Source organism: Natator depressus, chromosome 2, assembly GCF_965152275.1.
Source record: "Natator depressus isolate rNatDep1 chromosome 2, rNatDep2.hap1, whole genome shotgun sequence".
NCBI lineage: Eukaryota > Metazoa > Chordata > Testudines > Cheloniidae > Natator > Natator depressus.
In genome coordinates this window covers 30207275-30229903 of record NC_134235.1, presented here as the reverse complement: position 1 = coordinate 30229903, position 22629 = coordinate 30207275, and the positions used below count along the sequence as shown (strand labels likewise).

At 40.5% G+C, this 22629-nt stretch overlaps 1 long non-coding RNA gene across 1 annotated transcript in view; it reads left to right on the top strand.

The window, feature by feature from the left end:
- The first annotated feature begins 1186 nt into the window (after window positions 1–1186).
- LOC141981296 (uncharacterized) overlaps window positions 1187–22629 on the top strand; it is a 169802-nt gene continuing 148359 nt past the window's right edge. Inside the window, exon 1 of the long non-coding RNA XR_012637720.1 lies at window positions 1187–1388. This is a non-coding gene — a long non-coding RNA (uncharacterized LOC141981296). The remainder of the gene's footprint in view (window positions 1389–22629) is intronic.

Sequence of the window (22629 nt, the reverse complement as noted above, 5' to 3'; positions counted from 1 at the left end):
TGTCTGTGAGACGGAATATATACATCAAAATATAAGGTTTAGCTTTCTGTAGCACAGCAGGATTGGATGTGACTTTGAAATATATTCAGAATAACCTAGATGATGAATTGTTCTGAACCATACTTTTTGCTGCTTTCATTTCCTGAGTTTTTTTTTTTAAATAATAATAGACATTTCAGATGGTGGGATCAGGGTGCTTACAAGTAATCATGCACTTTCCTGTGCATGGGTAGATTTCAGCATACATTTACAGCTAAGCACATGTTTAAGTACTTTGCTGAATTGGGGTTACAGGGCACAAAACTGTCACAGGTGCTCTAAATACATGAGACCTGATCCAAAGAGCAAACAATCCAGCTGGACAACTTACAGACCAAAAGTGTGTCAGACAGAAGGATCATAAGATTATATCGAATTTGCTCTTTTTCTCTCTCTAACAACACCTGACTGGTTTTCTTTTTTGCTCTTTCTGAGCCTTTGCCTGTCATACCCATTATTTTTGTCAAGATCACCATTTTCAAATTTCATCATTATGTTTAACACCTTCTCAGTCCATTCCATGTTCTTCAACTGTTTATAATCTTTTCTATATTAATTCCCTGCCTTCCATTGAATCCTCTGTTATCTTTAAATAATTCATTAATTTTACCTCCTTCATTTTTCTCTGCTCCCTCCCTCCCCGACCCTGAACCCCAGACCTTCTGCAGCCTTTTCTTTTCATTAACCATTAATTTTCTCTCCCCTAAAAATACAAACTTCTATACAGACTTGTCCTGCTGATATCAGTGGGCTTCCTAGTGCTGTGAAGCATGTCCCTGCTGCTGCTCCTGCCTCTGCTGAGTTTTTCTTCCTGGGGGACCTGCCGCCTTTCATGTGGTGTTGAGGGAGGTAAGTTGCTAGGGGCCTGGGGCCTTTTATTTAATAAAATATTTATCTCTCTTAAATGAAGATGTTCTGAATTAAAGAAATAGTGCTACTAAAAGGGGTGGGGGACCCATATAAGTGCAACAGTTTTTTCCCCATTATCAACAGGTATACGTTCTTTTGAAAGATGCCTCGGGATTTTTGTTGCTAAGGAAACTGCATCCTTGCAATCTGTATTTTTAGCCATTTATCTGTGGTGCTTTTTTTAAAAGAGGCTTAATCTTATAGATGGAAGGCAATAAGTTCTCCAGTCCTGAAGGGAAAAGGGAAAACAGTGATTGTAAAAAAATTGTATTCATGTGTATTAACAACTTAATGTAGTGTTGTGGTTCAAAACATAAGAGAATAGGGAACTAGTCCATCTAGTCCAGTATCCTGTCTGTTCCGGTGGCCAGTACCAAATGATTTAGGGAAAGTTGCCAGAAATGACGTGTTGGAAAATTGGAGAGTAACTTTCCTATGGGGTAAGTTGCTTCTTACTCCTAAGAAATTAATGGGGGGGGGAAGGGGAGTTATGCCCTGCCTTATTATGTATTGTGTCCTTTTAAGCTCTTGTCTTCAATAGTATCTTGCTGCAAATAATTCTGCTGAATATTTATTAATCTGTTGACTTTCAATTTGATTGTTGTCTCCTTCACTCTTGTATTATGAGAGAGAGTAATTAGGAGTGCTGATTTACTTTATGTATACCATTCATTATTTAATATATATGTCATAGTTACAGGGTAACTGCACCTCTGCACTCATCATGGCAACTTGAGGGCAACTACAATCTGGCCTCAGGCCTATACTTATCACCTTTCATAGGGCAGGAACTCATATTCCTCTCCCTCCAGAGTCAGGAAGTAGGTGGTAGTTCCCTTGCAGTTCACTGTGTTTATCCCAGGAGGTCTGATTGTAGTCCAATGCTTGCAGTTCTGCCCTCTCTCAGGATCTATAACAAGGATTACCAATGATGTGCCAGCCTTCACAAAATAGAGTGCATTTATGTAAACATTACAGAGAAAACATAATAAAACAATAAACAGTCTAAATGCTTGCTAAACTTACAAGGTATTATCCATTATCCTCATGGCATTCTGGTAGGTCTATACACAAGTTTGTCAGTTCTGTGTCCTAGAATGAGTCTCTTGAGTCAGATTAGGCTGACTCTTTACATATTTTGAGACCTTTTTATCCAGGCCTCCTGAAACAGGTAAAACCAGTCAATACACCTTTCCCAAGGGTGTGAAAATTCAAAGGGCTGGGTTCATGCATAACCAAAACTGGGACTTTGCATGAATCCCCTGTCTCCCCCAAATGATTCCAGACTGCACGGAAAACACATCCAATGATTCAGCAACAGAAAGACTCTTGCTCTGGATTTGAGGGGTGTGTATACCCCAGAATGTGATCAAGCTAATTGCAACCATATTATGTGCATTCAGCCACCATGAATTAATGAAACAGAACTCCACATAGCTAAGGGTTAATTTGGAGACAGGCTTTCAGAAGCAAGGTCAAAACTAGCTACAGTTTCTGCTAATCAGAATGGGAGGAGGGGACAGACAAGAAAACAACTGAGACTGAAAAATCTTGTTGGCTGGAAAACCTTGAGTCTGATGCCTCTGACATTAAAAACAAGAAGTCCTTGTGGCACGACGAAGTGGGTTCTACCCCACAAAAGCTTATGCCCAAATAAATTTGTTAGTCTCTAAGGTGCCACAAGGACTCCTCGTTGTTTTTGCTGATACAGACTAACACGGCTACCACTCTGAAACCTGACATTAAGTTTATTGAAAAGTAGAAAAGTAATGATACAGCAGGGGTCATCATGACCTATGTGTTTTGCAGAAGTTAGTTATAAAAGATTAGCTAATACAATGTATTTTGGAGCAGTCCTCTTAAGCCATCTCGAGAGATGTTTTTCCTGATGCTTTTCTTCCCGGTGGGTGAGAAACTGGCCACTCCAAAACTGCTGTTAATTACTCAATACCATTCCAGATATTAGGTAAATATCTGGGATGTTCTAAACCTATTGCTTATGCTTGTGTGTGCTTAAATCTAATAAACTGCAGTGTTAGATAGAGCATGCTTACTTGCATGAATCATATCAGACGGAATTACTGTGTTCCTGTTGATTTACTCCTTTTACTATCTGGAGTGAAACAGTTAAGTTGCCCCCGTTGGGGGTTCTGAAAACCCTGGGTAACAAGACAGATTCAAAAATGCATATTGATACAATAGTCTGTGGATATTTCATATTCCCATAGCATCTGGCACATCTCAGTAAAATAGACTTTGGAGTTTCTATGTTGCGAAGGTCTTACATGTGTCAAAATTTACCTGTATCATGTTCCCTCTTATTCATCATTAAAAGGCCCTAACTATGTAATTCTCTTCTCCTATGGACATCTTTCCATTCCTCTAATCATATTCATCACATGTCATATTCATCACCTGTCATTTCTGCTATATCTCTTTGAGGATGGGATGACCAGACTGAACACCAATTTCCAAACAACCACTGATTTATCTAAACTATTAAATTTTTTTCAGGATTGTTTTATACCCCATTTTTTGTTCACCCTAATATTTAGTGTTGGTTCACAGAGCAAGACACAGTGGAACTAGTGACTGGGAGCAGTTTTGTGACAGTTTCTTTACATGTTTGTTGGCAAGTCCCTATAAAGGTTAGTTAGAAATACTGTCTCTCATGTGAAAAAGCAGGTGGACTTTCATTTAACTTTGTCAAAAATCTAAGCAGGTGTCCATCGAGCATGCTCGAAAAATGATTTATCAGTCCCTTCAAGCTTTTATTTCTTTTTACCCCACAATGAGTTTTGGATTCCTAGTGAGCAAAACTAATTTTTAAAAAGCTCTTATAACTCCAAAACTAGCATCAAATTTTGTACAAATTTTACACAAGCACTCACCTTTGGGTGAAATGAAGAATCCTGCTGATATTTTGAGAAATTTATGAGCACACAAAATCAAGATTTTATAATGTACATAATCTTAACTATAGGCTCTCTTGTAATACATGTTGAAAGTCATAGAAATGCTAGTAAATAAATAAATAGCTTCAGGTAGTAGGAAACACTAATATATATTAGTTGTAATTGATTTTTTTTTCTTTCAGAGTAACAGCCGTGTTAGTCTGTATTCGCAAAAAGAAAAGGAGTACTTGTGGCACCTTAGACACTAACCAATTTATTTGAGCATAAGCTTTCGTGAGCTACAGCTCACTTCATCAGATGCATACTGTGGAAAGTACACAAGATCTTTTTATACACACAAAGCATGAAAAAATGGGTGTTTACCACTACAAAAGGTTTTCTCTCCCCCCACCCCACTCTCCTGCTGGTAATAGCTTATCTAAAGTGATCACTCTCCTTACAATGTGTAAGATAATCAATTTGGGCCATTTCCAGCGCAAATCCAGGTTTTCTCCCCCCCCCCCCCCCCACAAACCCACTCTCCTGTTGGTAATAGCTTATCTAAAGTGACCACTCTCCTTTCAATGTGTATGATAATCAAGGTGGGCCATTTCCAGCACAAATCCAGGGTTTAACAAGAACGTCTGGGGGGCGGGGTTTGTTTTTTTCTTTTTATTCTGCGTATGTTGTGTTGGATTGTACATTATACATTACAATTTTTAGTAAACATCAGTGGTTCTTACAAGTCATTTATTACCAGGGGAATGAAGATGCATAGAACACTAATGAACTTTGTACTTACTAAGGGCCTTAGAAATATGAGTACTTGTAATAATTATGAAGATTAACGTGCTAACTTGTTCTTTTATCTAAAGAATTTGTCAGCAAATTGTTCCTTTGGTGTAATTTCTTCAGACATATTTCTTGACTTGCAGAAGAACAGAAGAGTTTGGTATAGGAAATTGTACAAAATTTCCAGTAGCTCATTTTAAAATGTAAATAGTGACTTCAGTACTAAAGAAAGGTGCTGGTTTGACAGTTGTGGAGAATTAAATCCTGTACCATATCTAACATTAGAAAATACACACTGTAGTAGAATTGGCACAAACCTTTGCAAGCCATACATGTGTATCAACTTTGAGTCAGAGGGACCATCTCTGAGAGTTTAGAAGGTGATTCAGTGATTATGCTCATTCAGCTCTCTACCAAGACTTCCAAAAAGCACGCTACTTTGTGCCAGCTCTGTTTTTTGACATGAACCCATCTCCACCAGGAAGTGGACTAGACACCAACTAATTTCACTTACGGCAGCCTCAGATTTCAATAGTATTTTAATCACTTATTTCCACAATATTGTAAAGGTGAGGGGAATGATAATGAATACATGGACTGATTCTCCTTTTAATCACACTTGTTCAAATCAGGAGTGACTCCGTTAACTTCAGGGGAGTCACAGCTATATAAAACGTGTGAGACATGTTAGTCTTATATTCTCTATAGCAGTGGTTCTCAACCAGGGTTATGTGTACTCCTGGGGGTATGCAGAAATTTTCCAGGTAGTACATCAATTCATCCAAATATTTGCCTAATTTTACAACACGCTACACAAAAAGCACTAGCGAAGTCAGTACAAACTAAAATTTCATACAGACAATGAGTTGTTTATACTTCTCTGTATACTATAGACTGAAATGTAAGTACAATATTTATATTTCAGTTGATTGTATAATTATATGGTAAAAATGAGAAGGTAGGCAATTTTTCAGTAATAGTGTGCTGTGATACTTTTGTATCTTTGAGTCTGATTTTGTAAGGAAGTAGTTTGTAAGGGAGGTGAAACTTGGGGATACACAAGACAAATGAGACTCCTGAAAGGTGTACAGTGGTCTGGAAAGGTTGAGAGCCACTGCTCTATAGAATGCAGAAATGATGTGCATTCCTCTTTGCAGTATCACCTTTGTTGTCTTTAAAGCTCTGTAGCCCCTCCTCTCTGGAAAAGCTTTCTTGTATTTTCCACACCACTGACACCATCCATTTTCATATCTTTTCTGAAACAAGATTTTCTCTCTGTCTCTATCCTCTGTAACCCTTCTCTTTTTGCTGTTGTTACTACACACAAACATTCTATTAACCTAGAGTTAGCATTATAGACATACTTCTCTGTATACATCAGAAAACATCAATAGAAAAAATAGAATCAAAGAATCCTAGAATATCAGGGTTGGAAGGGACCTCAGGAGGTCATCTAGTCCAACCCCCTGCTCAAAGCAGGACGAATCCCCAACTAAATCATCCCAGCCAGGGGTTTGTCAAGCCTGATCTTATAGTTTAAAATCCTAACTCCAAAACAAAATCTTAAAAACCCTGGACATTTCTATTTAAGTTTCAAAGCCATATAAGTGCAAAGTGCTATAATGTACTGGATACCTGTAAGTTCTTGGATGTTGCCATGGAGTTTATACAAATCATGAATGAGTTATTTGCACACTTAACAGATGGCTTGTACAAATTCTGCGGAAAAGCAAGTGAGTTGTGGTCATGAATCAACTGTTTTTTGGCTAACGGTGATTACACACTCCAAAGAGACACTAGGACCCTGATTCTCCAGTCTTTTCTCACATGACATTGCATTCATATCTACCTGGAATAAAAATGTCAAAATATTCTTATTAGAATTGGATTCACATTATTAAAATATTTGAAAATGTTAAAATTCCCATTTCACTGGAGCCTGGATTTCACCGTAGAGGTGTAACAGCAGTGCTTTTAAGTGACACTATCCTGAACATGCAGCATGAGGTAGGCTGCTCATGGCCTCTATACTCTCTGTTGGCTTTCCTGCCTAGTCTGTAGTAATAGTGAGCCTGGAGATCCTGGTTCATGACCATTATGAACACTATAAAAACAAATGTAAATACAACTGGTCCTCCTTAGTCTCAATGAGATCTCATCCATAAGAATATTGTAATGTTTCTAGACTGTACTGATCTGAGTTACGTACAAACAAAGAGAGCAACAGTTGTCACTGGAAACATGTATGATTTTAAATGTCTATAAAATAAGTCATATTTACTTTAAATTTAGTGGAGAAAATCTCCTTATGCTCAAGACTACAGTAACCATAAGAAATACCACATTACAGGGATGGTATTTAGGGAAAAAAATCAGAGTAGGAGGCTATCCAAATCAGATTTACAGTGAAATTTGTTTCAGAGTAGCAGCCATGTTAGTCTGTATTTGCAAAAAGAAAAGGAGTACTAGTGGCACCTTAGAGACTAACCAATTTATTTGAGCATAAGCTTTCGTGATCTACAGCTCACTTCATCGGATGCATCAAATGCTCAAATAAATTGGTTAGTCTCTAAGGTGCCACTAGTACTCCTTTTCTTTTAGTGAAATTTGTGTCATAACCTTACACACAGAATTACTATCAAGGCTTTACCCCAGACTTGTATTATTTAACTCTGCAATGATTTGGGGGATACAGTTCACATCAAAGATGGTATGACAAATTGCTATGATTTAAAACAGATTGTGATGATGTACCTACACCAGTGATTTCCAACCTCTTTATACACAAGATCACCTTTTGAATTTAAGATCAACCCAGGATCTACCCCACCTCTTCCCTGAGTCCCCACCCCTTCCCTGAGACCACATTCACTCCATTCCCCCCTTCCTCCGTCATTCACTCTCCACCACCCTTACTCACTTTCACTGGGCTGGGGCAGGGGGTTGGGGTGTGGGAGGGGGTTAGGGGTGCGGGCTCTGGGAGGGAGTTTGATGCAGGAGGGGCTCCAGGCTGGTGCAGGGGATTGGGGTGCGGGAGGGAGAGTGTGAGGTGTAGTGTCCGTCTGGGAGGCACTTACCACAGGTGGGTCCCGTTTAGTGGTGCAGCAGGGCTCAGGCAGGTTGCCTGCCTGCCGTGGCCCTACGCTGCTCCCGGGAGCGGCTGGCTGCTGGCACCTTTCTATGGACCCAAGGGGGTGGGCGAGCTGCGGCGGTGGCGCTTGTGGGTGCAGGCAGCACACAGAGACCCGCTGCCCCTCTTCCCCCCAGGGGCCGCAGAGGCGTACAAGCAGCCAGCCACTTCTGGGAGCGGTGTGGGGCCATGGCAGGCAGGCAGGCAGCCTGAGCCCCACTGTGATGGAATGAGCTCAGCTCCTCGACTGATTCATTTGGACCAGCACTTGGGCGAGCTCGGAGGAACTCGGGGCCATTCGGTCAGGATCGGAGGCAACTTTTAGCGGCCCGGCGATCACGATCGATGGGTGTGTAACCACTGACCTAGACTGTTCAACCTTCATTAATCACGTCTTTATGTGTTTTGGGAGTAATTAAATAATAAGGCATTTTTATGGGGGGTTTATGCACAGTAAGTGGCTATGTTCAGTTTGATAGTGCAGAAATTTTCTGCAAGACATTTATTGGATTTACATGGATTTACTTAAATATGTTTGTGGGACCTTTTGGATATGAGCAATGACTATGGGTACAATCCTTTCTTTTCAGTTGTTTTCTTCTGGAGCGCTTATAAGATAACATAGATTCAAACAGCATTCATCTCCCTTTTTAATTTTTTTTAATAATATATCAAGAGACATTACACAATCGGCTTCCACTCAAAAGTATATTTGAAGACTAAGTCTACATCTCTTTGTCTGCCTACAAATGTAAAACTTTAAACCTTGTGTAGGTTTAAAGTCTGAACAGCTCAGTTAATGAAATAATTATGAATTTAAACATAATGCTTTTGTGACTTATGATCATATTACTGTTACAGTCAGAGGGATTTTCAGTCTATGTGCAATTTCTGTGCAATAAACAGTAGTAAGCAGGTTTTTTAAATTATTTGGATTTTTCTTGTACAACAAGTTGTTGGGTTTTTTTTTATTAATGTGGTATGTAACAGTGACTGAAGGAATACATTATGCACAGATACACTCCTAAAAGAACTTTTTTATTTTTCACTTTGCATATAAATGGAAATGTTCACTATAGCATACGCTGTAAGGCTCTAGCAGGTCATTTAGTGATAGATAAATGAGCATATGAAGATTTATCCTCAATTATATTCCATTGTGTGTGTTCGTGTGGAATGAGTAAGGTAGGTATGTGCAGTCACTATAAATCATAGAATCATAGAATATCAGGGTTGGAAGGGACCTCAGGAGGTCATCTAGTCCAACCCCCTGCTCAAAGCAGGACTGATCCCTGACTAAATCATCCCAGCCAGGGCTTTGTCAAGCCTGACCTTAAAAACTTCTAGGGAAGGAGATTCCACCACCTCCCTAGGTAACGCATTCCAGTATTTCACCACCCTCCTAGTGAAAAAGTTTTTCCTAATATCCAACCTAAACCTCCTCCACTGAAACTTGAGACCATTACTCCTTGTTCTGTCATCTGCTACCACTGAGAACACTCTAGAGCCATCCTCTTTGGAACCCCCTTTCAGGGAGTTGAAAGCAGCTATCAAATCCCCCCTCATTCTTCTCTTCTGAAGACTAAACATCCCCAGTTCCCTCAGCCTCTCCTCATAAGTCATGTGTTCCAGTCCCCTAATCATTTTTGTTGCCCTCCGCTGGACTCTTTCCAATTTTTCCACATCCTTCTTGTAGTGTGGGGCCCAAAACTGGACACAGTACTCCAGATGAGGCCTCACCAATGTCGAATAGAGGGGAATGATCACGTCCCTCAATCTGCTGGCAATGACCCTACTTATACATCCCAAAATGCCATTGGCCTTCTTGGCAACAAGGGCACACTGTCGACTCATATCCAACTTCTCGTCCACTGTAACCCCTAGGTCCTTTTCTGCAGAACTGCTGCCAAGCCATTCAGTCCCTAGTCAGTAGCGGTGCATTGGATTCTTCCATCCTGAGTGCAGGACTCTGCACTTGTCCTTGTTGAACCTCATCAGATTTATTTTGGCCCAATCCTCCAATTTGTCTAGGTCCCTCTGTATCCTATCCATACCCTCCAGCGTATCTACCACTCCTCCCAGTTTAGTGTCATCTGCAAACTTGCTGAAGGTGCAGTCCACACCATCCTCCAGATCATTTATGAAGATATTGAACAAAACCGGTCCCAGGACCGACCCTTGGGGCACTCCACTTGATACCGGCTGCCAACTAGACATGGAGCCATTGATCACTACCCGTTGAGCCCGACAATCTAGCCAGCTTTCTATCCACCTTATAGTCCATTCGTCCAGCCCATACTTCTTTAACTTGCTGGCAAGAATACTGTGGGAGACCGTGTCAAAAGCTTTACTAAAGTCAAGGAACAACACGTCCACTGCTTGCCCTTCATGCACAGAGCCAGTTATCTCGTCATAGAAGGCAATTAGATTAGTCAGGCATGACTTGCCCTTGGTGAATCCATGCTGACTGTTCCTGGTCACTTTCCTCTCCTCTAAGTGCTTCAGAATTGATTCCTTGAGGACCTGCTTCATGATTTTTCCAGGGACTGAGGTGAGACTGACTGGCCAGTATATCCTCGGATCCTCCTTCTTCCCTTTTTTAAAGTTGGGCACTACATTAGCCTTTTTCCAGTCATTTGGGACCTCCCCCGATCGCCATGAGTTTTCAAAGATAATGGCCAATGGCTCTGCAATCACATCCACTAACTCCTTTAGCACTCCCGGATGCAACGCATCCGGCCCCATGGACTTGTGCTCGTCCAGCTTTTCTAAATAGTCCTGAACCACTTCTTTCTCCACAGAGAGCTGGTCACCTTCTCCCCATGCTGTGCTGCCCAGTGCAGTAGTCTGGGAGCTGACCTTGTTCGTGAAGACAGAGGCAAAAAAAGCATTGAGTACATTAGCTTTTTCCATATCCTCTGTAACTAGGTTGCCTCCCTCATTCAGTAAGAGGCCCACACTTTCCTTGACTTTCTTCTTGTTGCTAACATATCTGAAGAAACCCTTCTTGTTACTCTTAACATGTCTTGCTAGCTGCAACTCCAGGTGTGATTTGGCCTTCCTGATTTCACTCCTGCAAGCCCGAGCAATATTTTTATACTCATCCCTGGTCATTTGTCCAATCTTCCACTTCTTGTAAGCTTCTTTTTTGTATTTAAGAGCAGCAAGGATTTCACTGTTAAGCCAAGCTGGTCGCCTGCCATATTTACTATTCTTTCTACACATCGGGATGGTTTGTCCCTGTAACCTCAATAAGGATTCTTTAAAATACAGCCAGCTCTCCTAGACTCCTTTCCCCCTCATGTTCTTCTCCCAGGGGATCTTGCCCATCAGTTCCCTGAGGGAGTCAAAGTCTGCTTTTCTGAAGTCCAGGGTCTGTATTCTGCTGCTCTCCTTTCTTCCTTGTGTTAGGATCCTGAACTCGACCATTTCATGGTCATTGCCTCCCAGGTTCCCATCCACTTTTTCTTCCCCTACTAATTCTTCCCGGTTTGTGAGCAGCAGGTCAAGAAGAGCTCTGCCCCTAGTTGGTTCCTCCAGCACTTGCACCGGAAATTGTCCCCTACATTTTCCAAAATCTTCCTGGATTGCCTGTGCACCGCTGTATTGCTCTCCCAGCAGATATCAGGGTTATTGAAGTCTCCCATGAGAACGAGGGCCTGCGATCTAGTAACTTCTGCGAGTTGCCGGAAGAACGCCTCGTCCACCTCATCCCCCTGGTCTAGTGGTCTATAGTAGACTCCCACCACGACATCACCCTTGTTGCTCACACTTCTAAACTTAATCCAGAGACTCTCAGGTTTTTCTGCAGTTTCATACTTGAGCTCTGAGCAGTCATACTGCTCTCTTACATACAGTGCAACTCCCCCACCTTTTCTGCACTTCCTGTTCTTCCTGAACAGCTTATATCCATCCATGACAGTACTCCAGTCATGTGAGTTATCCCACCAAGTCTCTGTTATTCCAATCACATCATAATTCCTTGACTGTGCCAGGACTTCCAGTTCTCCCTGCTTGTTTCCCAGGCTTCGTGCATTTGTATATAGGCACTTGAGGTAACCTGCTGATCCCCCTCCCCTCTCACGCGCTCCTGCTCGTGCCTCCTCCTGGTATCCCACTTCCCCACTTACCTCAGGGCTTTGGTCTCCTTCCCCCGGTGAACCTAGTTTAAAGCCCTCCTCACTAGGTTAGCCAGCCTGCTTGCGAAGATGCTCTTCCCTCTCTTCGTTAGGTGGAGCCCGTCTCTGCCTATCACTCCTTCTTGGAACACCATCCCATGGTCAAAGAATCCAAAGCCTTCTCTCTGACACCATACAACATGCTGTTCTTCCTGTGGTGCAGTAGCTCTAAAAATATCTGCAGATGCTTAGTTTATGTATGTTGGATGTACAATGGGTACACCTTTGTTCATTCCCACTTTGGAAGTATTACTGATTCCAGCAATATTCCTTATATTTGAAATGGGAACTATTGGTGGAACTGGTAATACCTCTAAAATGGGAATGAGCTTTCTAAGTGTACCTACAGTATTAGAATTAGCTTTTGTTTCAATGTAGAGCTTTCTTCCAGTTTAATACAGTCTTTTAATAACTATTGGCACAGTGAGCAGGGGCTGGAAAATGAAGTATATTATAAAGCAGACACTCTGCAGTCATCTGGCTTCCAAACTCTATGTGGCTAGGCACAGAAAATATTGACGCACTTGATGTCTTCTGTTTGAAGATCATGAGATCATAGAAAATAAGACTGGGTGGGACCTCTTGTGTTATCAAGTACGATTACCCACTGATGTGTGGGACATTTATACAAATGGGATGTCTTCTCTTTTTTTGGGTATCAGTGATCAGGAGGATTGTGAAAGGTTAGAAATAAATGTCTTGAAGGAATTTCTCTGTGCATGTGTATAAAAGGCTTTAGAAAAATACAAAAAAGACAACCCAAGAAAGAATGATTGTACATATTTTGTGTGATTCTTCTTTATCAATGTCTTATTAGCACCCTTATGTTGGGAGGATCTTTGTAATCAAAGCTATTCACTAGGGCCTGATGGCAAGACAGTGGGGAAAACTTGCACAACTTCTGCCTGTATGGTGTATGCTGTATGCTGCTGTGTGGAAAGAAGGCTTTATTCTCCAGCTTTGTCTGATATGTTTAATGAACACTGTATACTTTGAAAAGAAAAATTGGAAATATATATTTCAGCCAACAAATTAGCCTCTCCAGTTTCTTTGCAACTGCTTGTAAAATGCACCACACTGTGAGGTTTGGGGGATAACTCAGACCAGTAATAGAGTCTTTCACCACCTACCTTTATGCTGCATTGTTTTTGTTTATATCCCTGACACCAGTAGCCTACTGACAAACACAAGGTCTCACCCTGATTTCCACCAACCTAGTTATTCCTTGCAGGGTGACACCAACAACATTTCCAATCCCCCATCTCCCCAGATACATTCACACAAGAGTTCTTAGCTACCAGATACTCAGATTTTTCCTCTATAGTTCATTACCCCCAAAGGAGTAAAACCAGCACCCCAGACACCATCTTATTTTGGTGCACATACTTCACACCATTTGCACAACAGAGATGAGCTTGGGCTAAAAAATAAATAAAAGATTTATTTGATAGAAAAACCACAGATTCCAAGATGAACTAGTAAGGGAGAGCTCAGCAAACATATAAGTTACACAGAAAATAAACTTAAAGATGCAAACTCAGCCTTCATGCTTTTAAATTAGCTAAAAATCCCATTTCTAGAAAAAGTTACCTATTACCTTTGAACAGTTTCTCAGGATACCGCCTGCCATGGAGGGGATCTAGAGTTTCACAGAAAGCATCAAACAAATGACTGTCCCTCAGTTTCTGTATGAAGACCGCTGTTTCAAGCTGTCTACTTAAAAAAGTGTTTTCCTTTCTCTCTTTCTCCTGGCACGGCGACTTATGGTTATTCAGGGTGTGGAAATTCTAGCTGTGATGTCTCAATGTCTTTCCATTAATTCTAGTGGCCCAACATTTGTCTTCTTCTGGGTTGTACAAATGCTAGCTGCTTGGAGCCAGTCTAATCTGGTTGAGAGGTAACCCCTCCCTTCCTGACTGTGCCACAGATTAGGAGCGCAGTTTTCTATCTGCACAAATACATACATTCATAACCACAGTCTGCATACATCTTATAATGAGCATTAAGTTTAAAACATTACAAGCTTGCACAAAAAGTCCTTACTCAACATATTTTATAGCACAATAACATTGTATACAATCAGCTGGTTCAATTGTTTATTCTGTGTGGTTCAAACTCCTTGTTCTCCCCTAGGGGTGTCTGGGTCCTGATGTTTCACACCCACATGTTGTTCTGAAGAGCCAAGGGAGAATAGTTGCCTGGAGGACAATTACATTTCACAGCAACATTTGAGGTTTCAAAATCTATTTTTGTTCCAAATTGGAATGAAAGCAAAACCTTTCCAACATTACTGAGAAAACAGAGTTTTGCTGAAATGTCCATTTCCTGATCAAAACCTGAGCTGTTTGATTTGGGAGCTGCCAGATATGTGTATTTAGCTTAGTGATTAGGACCCTGCCCTACATGGAGAAAACCCAGTTTCAAATCCCTGCCTTGCCGATTCAGAGTGATGTGAGCTCCCACGTACTGGGGCAGTGCTCTAAACTCTAGGATGTGATTGTCTCTCTCTTTATCCCTATCGTCACAAACCTGGAATGTTCTGATCAGCTACACTGGGGAGCACTGGGAAGAAATATAGATTGTTATGGCCAACTGCTTTTTTTAGCAATCCTAGCAGTTGCTCTTTTCTTTTAATTTCTGGTACTTTCATCAGTACTTGGCTTAATTTTCTTGTTTTGTCATTGATTTTATTCTGGATACAAGCAGCGTCATTGCCTTGCTCTGTCATACGATCAGGTTTCCAAATCTCTTTAGTTGATGTTAGCCTGCGAACCCCTCAGAGTTCACTCCGCAGAGGGAAATGTGGCCTACCTTGTGGAGGGTAGATCACTAATTCCAATGTTAATTTGATGCTCTAATTAGTGTAACTCTGACGCAATTCTCCTCTGGCTTACTGATGCAAATTAGAAGTATATCCACAGAAGTCAGGGGGGTTACACCAGTGGAAAACTGATGTAAGTGTAAGGAGTATCAAGCACACTGTGAATCCAAAATACCATGTTTTTATTTGTCCCCTTCCATGCACTAATATTGAATTTAGAAAGATGCACTCTTCCAGGCAGAATAAAATACATTACCAGCTGTAATGTAGTGGTGGCTGTGACATTATCCAGGATACAATCTGGACAGATTGAAAGCTGTGTCCCCTCAAATCTACAGCCTGGGGTGCCTCTTACACTGCTTTTCTATGAGAACAACCACTCTTGGTCTGCACACATACAGCCTTCAGCATGTAAATAATTCCCAGATATGTTATATGAGTGCTATAGCCAGCCACTCATGAATTATATTGCAGGACGACATCAGCAAACTCCCAGTCCCAGATTTGTCCCCCGAGAGGTGTGTCTTGTACTGCCCAGTACCCGGCCAGACAATACAAGATCATCTAAAGTCAGTCATTTCATTAGTAGAAAATGGCATGCATAAATCCTGTTATCTGAAATGGAATTTCCCAAACACTTCAGTCCAAACACAATGATTTAGATAAAACAATAAAACAAGTTTTATTAACTACAGAAATATAGATTTTAAGTGATTACAGGTAATGAGGCATAAAAGCCAGAACTGGTCACAAAGAAATTAAAGGTAAAATACAACCAATAACTTAATGAGCTAAATGAATTCAAAGCAAAGATTTGTCTCACCACATGCTTACTGGCTGGATTCCTTTTACCCAGGACCCCTCCCCAAGTCCAGTGATATTTTCCTTGTCCTTCAAATATTGTAGATGCTGGGAGCAGACAGAAAGGGAAGAGTACTTTGGGGCCTCTGTTTCCCTTTTTATAGTTCCCTTTTTCTTTGAAAATCACCTCCAGAAGAGGTTCAGGAGACAGAAAATCTGTGGGAATGGGAACCTTTTGTTGTTTTTCTGGTGCCAAAATTTAGATTTCTCGCTCACACCCTTTTTCCTGATGAAGAATGGCCACTTAACCAGGTTATAGTCATTTGATATTGTGGACACCTTGTGCAGGTGTCATTTTGTCTTTGTCTTTGAGGAGCTGGTTTATGTATGCCTTTCTAGACTTGGAACTTGTCTCAGCAATGTCATACAGTAGAATCTTATAACTTTACATACTGTGTTTCCACACATATTTTACCAGGACAATAAAGATCAGCAAATTATGAGTTTTCAAATGATACCTTACAAGGCATATTTTGTACAAAAGTCATCTGGCCCTTAGCCAATTTTGAAATGGAACTTAGGCTCCAGTATCCCTTTGGCACTTTTTAAAATGTTACCCAACATCAGAAATTTAAACTGATAAATCTGTTTTATAGTTTAGTTTAAATTCTATCATAAATATATTTGGAGAAATCATATTTTATATCATGTCAGACACATTTTAATTAGAGTATAACAACCAACATTTAGGACAAGATTATGCAACCCTTTATTTTCACTAGTGTGCACTTACTCACTCAACTGATCGCATTTAGGTCAATAGGACTACTTGTATGAGCAAGTACACACCGATGTGATATGTGTAAGAAGTGCACAAGATATTACAGTATCCACATGAAAAATAATACAAGTCCAGAAAAAAATAAAATTGTAAGAAATTGCCAATATTTGAAGATCTGGCACAATTTGCTTGTCAGTTAGATACAGAAGGATCCTTATGGTTTTTTTTCTAAGTTTCAGACAGCTAATAGAAAGACAGCAAGCACACACTTATACAGAGCCCAGTCCTGCTTGCACTTAAATCCGTGTTAAAAAAATGCTTCTATTAACCTCAATGGAAGCAGGATTGTACCTATAGCTTCAGTTTAAGGGCCTAATCTCACATATGTGTAAGTCTTTAATGGGAGTTGTATTGGTCCTTCAGTGAATAAGAACAGGATTAGGCCCCAAACTATCCATAAAAAAACATGTTAAACTTTGCTAAATTTTGTCAAATACAGATCACACATTAATTTCAAGGTGATTTAACCACATCAAAGGTCTGACACTACATAGAGATTAATAAATATAAGACAAAAGTCAGTATTTCCAAACAGCAATTTTTAATAACCTATAACTCAAAGGTAGTTTTGACCAGTTTTACTCAACCTTTGCAGAAACATTTCCCCTTTACTTTCAGAACAAATATAGCCATTTTCAGCACCTAAATAATTGTTTAAGCCAAAATTTGTAGGGATACTAAAAGAGAGGTTCATAGTGGTTGCCTTCTTTAGGTGCCCTTAATATGTCTGTGTGTATGTATACATATAAGCTACATCACTGTGCTATAAATAATAAAATCAAATTCACCATCAGCTCATTTGTCATAAACCGTCAAACAGCTACTACAGAATGAAGTTCTTCTTCATGTTCTATCAGCCTCTTGGCTAGATTCAAGCGAGTGGCCTAAGAAGAAAAGATTCAGTGTAGCCATCTAGCCACCAATCCCATAATCTAACTGGTCCTTATATCTTTGTATTGTTGTCTTCTATTTCTCTTAGTCACTCTTGTAAAAGATGTATTTAACACAATTAATATATATCTTCTGGTAAAACAATTGAATAAATCTTCTAAGATGCCTATAGCCTTTCTTTAACAACTAGTAATGAAATGAATTATAAAGGATTAAAATGCCAAAGTGATGGTTTAACTTCTCAAAGTAAAATAATCACAAGCTGATGCATTTTAATAATTTATAATTACTTTCATATTGGATGTTAAACATACAAGGCAATAAACTTCTTGAAAGAGAAAATATATCTCCATAAACCCCCATCCTTTCATTTAACTTGCAAGTTCATTCAGCTGCACTTCGATTCTGGCATGGAAATCCAGAATCAAAATATCCATTTAATTTGTTCTTTTAACTGAATTTAGTGCTTGTGAAAGGTGGCAGATTGACAAGAATAGAAACCCCCTGTTCTTGCTAAACACAGATAACCATATGCAATCACTGTACAAGCTTCCATGTAAAATCCCTCTGATGTGTCTCAGCCCTGACCTGGAAGGACAATGGTGCACCAGTGTGGAGGGAGAATGTACAGTTCCCATGTCTGTGCACTTATTGATCTTTCTGCTAAATTTGTCAACAAGAATATTTAGTGCCAATTACTTAAAATTTGGTGGTGGTAGCTTATGTACTCTAGTTGTCTGTCCTCTGTAAAATTGACTGGGATCACTAACTCATTTTAAACTGAACACCAAACAAATCCATAATAAACTTTAGTAGTATATGAAACAGGCTAACTATCACATTCCGGGACGCAGTCCAAACTAGTGAGGGGTTGCCACCTTCAACCCTGCATCTTGGGTACTTGATAATACTTTGGTGTTGTAGATCCCAATGTGGGTGACTCTCAAACAGCCAAACAACATGGAGGTAATCCATGAATGTCTGTGTATAGCTGCAGAACTTGTCCAGCAACTCTGATCCTAGAAGCTTGTCAGCAAGACACCAGCCCCACTCTGGCTTCTAGCAGCCTTGTTTATTACTGGGGGGGACCCCTACATACTTCCAGTCCTGAATCTTCTCCTAAACCCAAATACATGCTTATAGCCAATTCTTCTTAACTAAATCTAAGATTTATTAAAAGAGAAAAGAAAAGGAGTTACTATGGCTAAAAGATCATTATACATACAGATATGAATAAAGTTCTCAGGTCAGTTTCACAGCAGAGATGGTGAGGCTGCTGAAGGTAAAAGACCTTCTAGAATCAATTCAATAGGTTGTAGTGCAACAGGCAGTCCAAGTGTAGCATTTGTTCAAATTCTTCCAGGAGAATTTGCAGGGATAATCCAGGGTAGACCTGGATCCCTCAGTCTTGAGACATGAACTTCCTCTGACAAAGTTTAAGCAGATCTGAGATAAAACATGATCATCCCGGAAGCTTCCTTAATAGTTCTCTAGCAGGCCATTAGCCTCTTGACAGCAGACATCACAGCAGGGGCCTTCCTGGATGAAGAATGGGCAGTGGATATTGTTGCTTTGAAGCTAAACATCTATTCCCTATGTATACACAGGTAAACTAGTAGTATTAATTAACGTAAAACAATTAGCCATTCATACTAGAAATGCATTCCATTATGGAATAGACAATTTAAGCTAAAGACAAGGTCTTTATTTTAAGGTTAACTGCACCATCTGCATGCAGAATATAATGTAATTAAGACATAATAGGGAATTATCATCAACAAGCTAATCTGGTTACATTGTTAAACTTCTAATGAGATATAGGTAAATACAGATAAATGCACTTAGTATCTATCCTTTGATTCTCTAACAATACATATATACATATTAAAGAATGTAGTCTGCTTAACTATCTACAAGGAATGGCCCTGTTTACTATTTCAGGACCTTTTTAAATGCCCTTAAAGGTTGGTTCTGAGTCACTTAGCCTGCTAGTTGCTTACTGAGTTACCAGTTGAGCCTCACTGGCTCAACCACTCACTCTTAAGAAAAGATATCCAGTTTGTTTGACAGTATCTATTTCCATATACCCCAATTTATTGGCATTAATTATATTATATTCCTTTAATTCTTTATTAGCTGAGTCCTGTATTAGCTGTTGTATTTTGTTGCCCGGCATCGATATCTTATAGTTTACCTTATAATTTACCTAAATTACCTTATAATTTACCTTATATTTTCTTGCCCGGCATTAATATCTTATAATGTCATCCCATTAACCCTTTTAAAATATTGGCACAACACTACCTTTATTCCAGTCTTCTAGAACTTCCCCAGAGCTCCAAGACTCATTGAAAATCACATGAAGGGTCCTGCAAGCGCATCAGCCAGGTCTTTTAAAGTTCTTGGCCTGAAATTATCTGGACTTGATGATTTGAAGATGTGTAACTTTAATAATTGCTGTTTAGCATACCCCTCAGATACTAGCGGAATGGAAAGAGTGTTATCATTTTCATATGATATGACTACATCATCTGTTTTTCCCCAGAATACAGAACAGAAATATGTATTGAACACTTCTGCCTTTTCTGAATTATTACTGTTAATTTTATCATTTCCATTTAGTAATGGACCAGTACAATTGTTAGGTACAAATTACCATACAATCATAGAATCATGGATTATCAGGGTTGGAAGGAACCTCAGAAGGTCATCTAGTCCAACCCCCTGCTCTAAGCAGGACCAATCCCTAACTAAATCATCCCAGCCAGGGATTTGTCAAGCCTGACTTTAAAAACCTCTATGGAAGGAGATTCCACCACCTCCCTAGGTAACCCATTCCAGTGCTTCACCACCATCCTAGTGAAAAAGTTTTTTCCTAATGTCCAACCTAAACCTCCTCCACTGCAACTTGAGACCATTACTCCTCGTTCTGTCATCTGCTACCACTGAGAACAGTCTAGATCCATCCTATTTGGAACCCCCTTTCAGGTAGTTGAGAGCAGCTATCTAACCCCCCCCCGCCATTCTTCTCCTCTGCAGACTAAACAATTGCAGTTCCCTCAGCCTCTCCTCATAAGGCATGTGCTCCAGACCCCTAATCATTTTTTTGCCCTTCGCTGGACTCTTTCCAATTTTTCCACATCCTTCTTGTAGTTTGGGGCCCAAAACTGGCCTCACCAATGCTGAATAGAAGGGAATGATCACGTCCCTTGATATGCTAGCAATGCTCCTACTTATACAGCCCAAAAAGTCGTTAGCCTTCTTGGAAACAAGGGCACACTGTTGACTCATACCCAGCTTCTTGTTCACTGTAACCCCTAGGTCCTTTTCTGCAGAACTGCTGCATAGCTGATCGGTCCCTAGTCTGTAGCAGTGCATGGGTTCTTCCTTCCTAAGTGCAGGACTCTGCACTTGTCCTTGTTGAACCTCATCAGATTTATTTTGGCCCAATCGTCTAATGTGTCTAGATCCCTCTGTATCCTATCCCTACCCTCCAGTGTATCTACCACTCCTCACAGTGCTGAGAGTGCAGTCTACGCCATCCTCCAGATCATTAATGAAGATATTGAACAAAACCGGTCCCAGGACCAACCCTTGGGGCACTCTGCTTGATACCGGCTGCCAACTAGACATGGAGTCATTGATCACCACCCGTTGAGCCTGACGATCTAGCCAGCTTTCTATCCACCTTATAGTCCATTCATCCAACCCATACTTCTTTAACTTGCTGGCAAGAATACTGTGGGAGACCGTGTCAAAAACTTTGCTAAAGTCAAGGAATAACATGTCCACTGCTTTCCCCTCATTCACAGAGCCAGGTATCTTGTCATACAAGGCAGTTAGGTTAGTCAGGCATGACTTGCCCTTGGTGAATCCATGCTGACTGTTCCTGATCACTTTCCTCTCCTCTAAGTGCTTCAGAATTGATTCCTTGAGGACCTGCTCCATGACTTTTCCAGGGACTGAGGTGAGGCTGACTGGCCTGTAGTTCCCCGGATCCTCCTTTTTCCCTTTTTTTAAAGATGGGCACTATATTAGCCTTTTTCCAGTCATCTGCGACCTCCCCCCATACCCAAGAGTTTTCAAAGATAATGGCCAATGGCTCTGCAATCACATCCACAACTCTTAGCACCCTCAGATGCAGTGCATCCAGTCCCATGGACTTGTTCAGCTTTTCTAAATAGTCCAGAACCACTTCTTTCTCCACGGAGGGCTGGTTACCTCCTCCCCATACCGTGCTCCCCAGTGCAGTAGTCTGGGAGCTGACCTTGTTTGTGAAGACAGAGGCAAAAAAAACATTGAGTACATTAACTTTTTCCACATCCTCTGTCACTAGTTTGCCCCCCTCATTCAGTAAGGGGTCGACACTTTCCTTGACCTTCTTCTTGTTGCTAACGTACCTGAAGAAACCCTTCTTGTTACTCTTAACATCCCTTGCTAGATGCAACTCCAAGTGTGATTTGGTCTTCCTGATTTCACTCCTGCATACCTGAGCAATATTTTTATACTCCTCCCTGGTTGTTTGTCCAATCTTCCACGTCTCATAAGCTTCTTTTTTTGTTTTTAAGATCAGCAAGCATTTCACCTTTAAACCAAGCTGGCAACCTGCCATATTTAATATTCTTTCTACACATTGGGGTGGTTCTTTCCTGCAACCTCAATAAGGATTCTTTAAAATATAGCCAGATCTCCAGGACTCCTTTCCCCTTCATGTTATTGTCCCAGGGGATCCTGCCCATCAGTTCCCTGAGGGAGTCAAAGTCTTCTTTTCTGAAATCCAGGGTCTGTATTCTGCTGTTCTCCTTTCATCATCGACCTATAAAGTACACTTATAAAGTTTGCAGACAATACCAAGCTGGGAGGGGTTGCAAGTGCTTTGGAGGATAAGATTAAACTTCAAATGATCTGAACAAACTGGAGAAATGGTCTGAAGTAAATAGGATGAAATTCAATAAGGACAAATGCAAAGTACTCCAGTTAGGAAGGAACAATCAGTTGCACTCATACAAAATGAGAAATGACTGCCTTGGAAAGAGTACTGCGGATAGGGATCTGGGGGTCATAGTGGATCACAAGCTAAATATGAATCAAGAGTGTAATGCTGTTGCAAAAAAAGCAAACATCATTCTGGGATATATTAGCAGGAGTATTGTAAGCAAGACACAAGAAGTAATTCTTCGGCTCTACTCTGCACTGATTAGGCCTCAACTGGACTATTGTGTCCAGTTCTGCGTGCCACATTTCAGGAAAGATGTGGACAAATTGGAGAAAGTCCAGAGAAGAGCAACAAAAATTATTAAAGTTCTAGAAAACATGACCAATGTGGGTAGATT